A 7503-nucleotide genomic window follows, 5' to 3' on the forward strand; every position below is an offset into this window, starting at 1 on the left:
CAACAATATCATGCATGGAGCTCACAGCAGGTGGGCCTGTGTGCTTTAACTGCCAGGGCTGATTTTTAGTCCCAGTCCGGCCCTGCCCGGTATCATAGATGTAATTTCGGTTCCATTTCAGAACGTTTAAGAACCCCGCACTAGGCTCTTAATGCAGTAGCACTAAGGAGAGAAATTCATATTCTAGGCATAGTAGAATATGAGTCTGCAACTATCCTGCGTAAAACAAAGAACTAGGAGTCTGATAACTGTATCCCACATAAAAACCAATAAGAAACGCAGAAACATGATGATAATTTTCCTTTATAAAAAGAAGAAATCTAACAATAGAACTTAGTATTTAATATGTATTTGTTACATATGGACTGTGGAGGCAACAATATTCAAGAGAATACATTGTATCAATTTACTTGGAAATAGTCACATCTGTAGCGACAAAGTTCCTGGTGAATAGGCAACAGGAAGACTTTAAACATTACCAGAAATATGTAAAATACACATATACATTCTGCAAACAGTGGGAATAAAGCAAATGCAGAACAACAGTAATATAGATAGTGTTTGTTGTCCCTCTTTTAATTATATAGTATAGAGATTTGTCCAAGTTAGAAGATTCGGGTCCACGCATCAGTTGCAGAGATTTCCTTTACAGCAATAAGTTGATGGTTCAAATGCTTTCATTATCATGCAGTTTGCATCTGTAATACATCCACGTGTGAACATAACTAAAAGAATAGAAAACATAATTATAATGAATTCACATTTCACAATACAGAGTGACGTAACAACATCTACAGAGGAAAACTAACACCATTATAATATAAGCCCTAATTCCTATGTTGCTGCTCTGTGATAACTATCAATGTTTCTGTTCTCGTTTTGCAGGTGGAAATTTAGCTAATAAATGGTACAAACAATCATTAGAAATATGTATATATTTGACTGTCATTGGAGAATAGAAAGAGTTTTATTTTTCATTATTTATTCTGTATGCTTAATTATTTACTTATTACTTGGTGATATCTATATTTTTTTAAGCATGTTACACTTACTGCTCCCCTCTAAGTGCATTTTTTTGTCAGACAGTCCTGATTTTCCATGTGTATGTGGTGATGTGAATGAACAGATAGAAGGCGCGCTCGCCATGAATTGTAAGGTGTACCATGAACATCACAGGGTGTGACCTCCGCAGATCGGGGTAGTTGCTTATTTTGCCCTAAATTTCTTCCCTGCAATGTTGGGTGACCATCAGTATTGTTTTCTGGTTGGGGTAGGAGTAGGGAATTGCTCATAAAAAGATTAAAACCAAATTTCACCTAATAAAGCTTACAAACTTCTGTTCCCAATTGCAGAATGAGGCAAATACTGATCTGAACAATTTTATAAATGCTGCCCCTCTCTGGTTTATCTGCTTGTAGAGTAACGCTGAATATTCTGGGCCTGATTCATCTTTGGGCGTAAGTCCCTTTGCCCTGTATCTTGCGTGAATTTTCTCTCTCTGTATATGCTCAGAAATAGGCAATTCGGCAGTTGCATGAAATTCATGTCTGAACACAAATTAACAAAATACAGTATAAGGTGCACCGGGGAAAAGCTAAAAGTCAACCTATATAAATATGGCAGATAACGTCATAAAATAAAACAATGCTTTTATTATTAAGAAGTTAATTTTTTTTAAACCTTTCTGGTTTAATAAATAACAATTTTTTCAAATTGATATAAATACAGAGGAAAAACAAGAGTGAATGATGATGATAATAATAATAATAATAATAATAATAATAATAATAATAATAACAAACAGATAGTTTGCACTATGATCACATTTCTATATTCCCAATGAAAAAATCTTAATCATCAATCCATGGGGTAGATTGGTATAATTAATATATTCATTAAATTTGTATTGAAATGTCATGTTTGTAAAAAACTAAATGAAGTGAGTGGCCAGTTCACTTGTTATTTAGATGTAAATATATACATTTAATATCCAAAGCAGACTTGCATGTAATCAGTTAATGGGAAAGTGCTCTGGAGCGATCTCACCAAATTGAGATGAGCGGGATGTTGAGGAAACTCTCTCTCTTAGCAGTTGAGACAGCCGGGTAGCTTTCCATACTCCAAATCGCTCTGTATTAATGTTCTCATGGATGTAGCATGTATTATATTATATTATATTAGTAATATATATATATATATATATATATATATATATATATATATATATATATATAGTGGCAAGAGTCTGCTACTGGTGAAGCACACGCGTACAACTTCTCCCTTTTTATGATTCTTTATTGTCAGGATGGTAATAATGTTTTGACACCGTATACTTGCACAACAATTATGGAGACCGTCAACGCTTACTATACATAGTCCAGCTCTCTCTCCAGATCAGCCAGCTAGCCCAGCGTTGATCTCCCTGAACAATGAAACAAGCAGGGCTTTATACCTGACACTCCTCCCACAGGCCTAGCTTGATGGACAGGTGACACACCCACCTTCTCTTTAAAAGGAAACGCCCATCCCTGGCTCTGTTTAGACTATCAGACCCACCCTGTCTGTTTGCTGAGAGGAAGCAGCTTTTAAATTATGTAAGTAAACCAATTTTAAACTACACATATGTTTTTACCTGGTTTAATCTCCACCTAGGTACATAACTGTGCCAATGTTTTACTCTACTTATATATATATATATATATATATATATATATATATATATATATATATATATTATAGTAATATTTTAGATATTATTATTATTATTATAATATTATATATTATATTATATAATATTATATATTATATTATATAATATTATATTAGTATTTACAGAATATAATTTTTTTAAACAATGCATATATTTAGGATCTCATTTCACACAAGGCTTACCAATAAACCCCACATTTTCCAATTTTTTTTAATCTTGTGTTCTTTTTAGAGAAAAGGAAAATTATTATTTTTCCATTAAAAATCTTTACTCCCCACCAGGGGTTTGAACTCTAGCTGACTCATTTGAGAGTCTTCATCTTATGCTGCTGAGCAACAGCACAATGCTGAATTGTACCCTTTTTAAAAGAGGAAAAGAGATGTAGAAAGCTAAGTTATTGTGAAACCTCTGTATCTTTAAACAAACAGGAAGTTTGAAGTTTAATTAAGGCTCAGTTGGATTCATTCAGCCCATTAAAACATATTTTGTTTGAACGGCTCAGTTTCAAAAAGGGCAGAAACAAAGCTTTCGCCAATTGCCTGAAATTTACGTCTGAAAACAAATTACACTTCCAACTGCCGACAACTTGGAGGGTGGAACGAGGGAGGGGAAGGCATATGTAGATATGGCCATTTCAAGTTTTGGGGGTTCTCTTAAGTACGCACCAGCTACAGGTCAAGTGAGTTGGTAATTTATTTAATACTTTTTTTATGCATTTTGTTGGGGCTTTATATAGTGCATATACTTGTCTGTATCCTGCAATCTGTTCTGTCCGTCTATAAGTAACGTTTAGACAGAGCGTACTTACACCCAGTAATATTGTATTTGAATGCGGACGTACGTGTGCTCAAGTTTCATGCTCATTTCAATAACACAGCTTGTGTGAAGGTTGCAATCTAATATGAATCATGTGCTCTATGTGTGAATAATAATGTCTTATACAGAGAGGGTAGTTACTAGCAGTTATACAGTAACCCATTACAACCAATCAGCAATAAGATTTGATTGATCTGGTGCAAGTTACACAATGAAAGCAAATATCTGATTGTTGCTGTTTATCTTATTGCATTAAATGTTCTTTTCTTGATGGATACAAAATTGTACATTTGTTTTAACTTTTGGTAGAGAAATACTGAGCTCCAGGAAAAAACCTGTACATTGACCAACTTACAGATTGGTGAAGATTTCAGCATACCGAAACATTGGTCTGCCCTACCATCGCACGTCGTCACACCGGAGCTACACGGGCGAGATCCAACACAAGCGCTCTTCCTGCATTGCAAGGCTTCAGCTATAGAGACATGAGCAGCTATAAGTAGGATATATTCATAGTAATTTAAATCTAATGGTAAACAATAGTCCAAGTTTTCTAGCAAGATAATGGAAATATTAGTCAATAATAATAGTAATGTAAGCTCTATCATGATCCGCGATATCCGGGCCCTCCCTAATATTTAGTTATAATAAAGTAATAGTAATAGTAGTAACTGGTTATAGTAAAGTAGTGGTAATAGCAGTAACTAGTTATAGTAAAGTAATGGTAATAGCAGTAACTGGTTATAGTAAAGTATTGGTAATAACAGTAACTGGTTATAGTAAAGTATTGGTAATAGCAGTAACTGGTTCTAGTAAAATAATGGTAATAGTAGTAACTGGTTCTAGTAAAGTAATGGTAATAGTAGTAACTGGTTATAGTAAAGTAATGGTAATAGTAGTAACTGGTTCTAGTAAAGTAATGGTAATAGTAGTAACTGGTTATAGTAAAGTAATGGTAATAGTAGTAACTGGTTATAGTAAAGTAATGGTAATAGCAGTAACTAGTTATAGTAAAGTAATGGTAATAGTAGTAACTGGTTCTAGTAAAGTAATGGTAATAGTAGTAACTGGTTCTAGTAAAGTAATGGTAATAGTAGTAACTGGTTATAGTAAAGTAATGGTAATAGCAGTAACTGGTTCTAGTAAAGTAATGGTAATAGTAGTAACTGGTTATAGTAAAGTAATGGTAATAGCAGTAACTGGTTCTAGTAAAGTAATGGTAATAGTAGTAACTGGTTATAGTAAAGTAATGGTAATAGTAGTAACTGGTTATAGTAAAGTAATGGTAATAGTAGTAACTGGTTCTAGTAAAGTAATGGTAATAGTAGTAACTGGTTATAGTAAAGTAATGGTAATAGCAGTAACTGGTTATAGTAAAATAATGGTAATAGCAGTAACTGGTTATAGTAAAGTAATGGTAATAGTAGTAACTGGTTCTAGTAAAGTAATGGTAATAGTAGTAACTGGTTCTAGTAAAGTAATGGTAATAGTAGTAACTGGTTATAGTAAAGTAATGGTAATAGTAGTAACTGGTTATAGTAAAGTAATGGTAATAGTAGTAACTGGTTATAGTAAAGTAATGGTAATAGCAGTAACTGGTTATAGTAAAGTAATGGTAATAGCAGTAACTGGTTATAGTAAAGTAATGGTAATAGTAGTAACTGGTTATAGTAAAGTAATGGTAATAGTAGTAACTGGTTATAGTAAAGTATTGGTAATAGCAGTAACTGGTTATAGTAAAGTAATGGTAATAGTGGTAACTGGTTATAGTAAAGTAATGGTAATAGCGGTAACTAGTTATAGTAAAGTAATGGTAATAGTAGTAACTGGTTATAGTAAAGTAATGGTAATAGTAGTAACTGGTTATAGTAAAGTAATGGTAATAGTAGTAGCTGGTTCTAGTAAAGTAATGGTAATAGCAGTAACTGGTTCTAGTAAAGTAATGGTAATAGCAGTAACTGGTTCTAGTAAAGTAATGGTAATAGTAGTAACTGGTTATAGTAAAGTAATGGTAATAGTAGTAACTGGTTATAGTAAAGTAATGGTAATAGTAGTAACTGGTTATAGTAAAGTAATGGTAATAGCAGTAACTGGTTATAGTAAAGTAATGGTAATAGTAGTAACTGGTTATAGTAAAGTAATGGTAATAGTAGTAACTGGTTATAGTAAAGTAATGGTAATAGTAGTAACTGGTTATAGTAAAGTAATGGTAATAGTAGTAACTGGTTATAGTAAAGTAATGGTAATAGTAGTAACTGGTTATAGTAAAGTAATGGTAATAGCAGTAACTGGTTATAGTAAAATAATGGTAATAGCGGTAACTGGTTATAGTAAAGTAATGGTAATAGTGGTAACTGGTTATAGTAAAGTAATGGTAATAGTAGTAACTGGTTCTAGTAAAGTAATGGTAATAGTAGTAACTGGTTCTAGTAAAGTAATGGTAATAGTAGTAACTGGTTCTAGTAAAGTATTGGTAATAACAGTAACTGGTTATAGTAAAGTAATGGTAATAGTAGTAACTGGTTATAGTAAAGTAATGGTAATAGCAGTAACTGGTTTTAGTAAAGTAATGGTAATAGCAGTAACTGGTTATAGTAAAGTAATGGTAATAGCAGTAACTGGTTATAGTAAAGTAATGGTAATAGCAGTAACTGGTTATAGTAAAGTAATGGTAATAGCAGTAACTGGTTATAGTAAAGTAATGGTAATAGTAGTAACTGGTTATAGTAAAGTAATGGTAATAGCAGTAACTGGTTATAGTAAAGTAATGGTAATAGCAGTAACTGGTTATAGTAAAGTAATGGTAATAGCAGTAACTGGTTATAGTAAAGTAATGGTAATAGTAGTAACTGGTTATAGTAAAGTAATGGTAATAGTAGTAACTGGTTATAGTAAAGTAATGGTAATAGCAGTAACTGGTTATAGTAAAGTAATGGTAATAGTAGTAACTGGTTATAGTAAAGTAATGGTAATAGTAGTAACTGGTTCTAGTAAAGTAATGGTAATAGTAGTAACTGGTTATAGTAAAGTAATGGTAATAGTAGTAACTGGTTATAGTAAAGTATTGGTAATAGCAGTAACTGGTTATAGTAAAGTATTGGTAATAGCGGTAACTGGTTATAGTAAAGTAATGGTAATAGTAGTAACTGGTTATAGTAAAGTAATGGTAATAGCAGTAACTGGTTATAGTAAAGTAATGGTAATAGCAGTAACTGGTTATAGTAAAGTAATGGTAATAGTAGTAACTGGTTATAGTAAAGTAATGGTAATAGCAGTAACTGGTTATAGTAAAGTAATGGTAATAGTAGTAACTGGTTATAGTAAAGTAATGGTAATAGCACTAACTGGTTCCAGTAAAGTAATAGCAATATTAGTGACTCATTATGGGAAGGGAATGTTTCTTTTTTTAACATAAGATTAGAAATGAAAAGTAGGAAAATTGTAACATTGTTGACCACAAAATTATATTTTTCACTTGGTTAAGAAGTAACAGTAATATTGACCAACAAAAGTGTAGAACACCTACATAAAAAGGATACATGTTAGTGAGTATTACATCGGTTGTGGGCAATGCCCAGACAGATATAATGTTTAATGTATAAAAACACAAATGCCGTACTAAATATCACAACTGAAAACAAGAGAAATATATTTACCATGGATGAAGAGTAGCCCCAGAGTGAGTAAGATAATAGCTGTTTTCATAGTGATTTGCTTTTAGTCTCAGCAGTGAATCCTGATCCCTGGTGTCCTCTGCATTTATACCATCTGCAGCCAGTGTGATGTAATCGTGCGTTGCTCATGTTACACAATCCTTCCCTCTGTACAACGGACTTTTTCTGGGAAATTCCAAAAACTTCCACAATTTGTTTCCAGCATTCTCAAAGCAATGTTTGTGCCTGTGAGGGACGTATACATTGTATTTCTTCTTCAAATTGTATTACTTCATCAAAACACATGTCTATTTTATTTTGTGT

At 32.5% G+C, this 7503-nt stretch overlaps 1 long non-coding RNA gene across 1 annotated transcript; it reads right to left on the minus strand.

Annotated features, from left to right (window-relative positions):
- Nucleotides 1–287: 287 nt before the first annotated feature.
- On the minus strand, nucleotides 288–7288 carry LOC142100210 (uncharacterized). Its single transcript, XR_012678776.1, has 3 exons — nucleotides 7183–7288; nucleotides 3882–4001; nucleotides 288–725 (listed from the first exon to the last, which is right to left on the minus strand). It is a non-coding gene; the product is annotated as an uncharacterized LOC142100210 (long non-coding RNA).
- Nucleotides 7289–7503: the final 215 nt, after the last annotated feature.

Source organism: Mixophyes fleayi, chromosome 8, assembly GCF_038048845.1.
Source record: "Mixophyes fleayi isolate aMixFle1 chromosome 8, aMixFle1.hap1, whole genome shotgun sequence".
Classification (NCBI taxonomy): Eukaryota; Metazoa; Chordata; class Amphibia; order Anura; family Limnodynastidae; genus Mixophyes; species Mixophyes fleayi.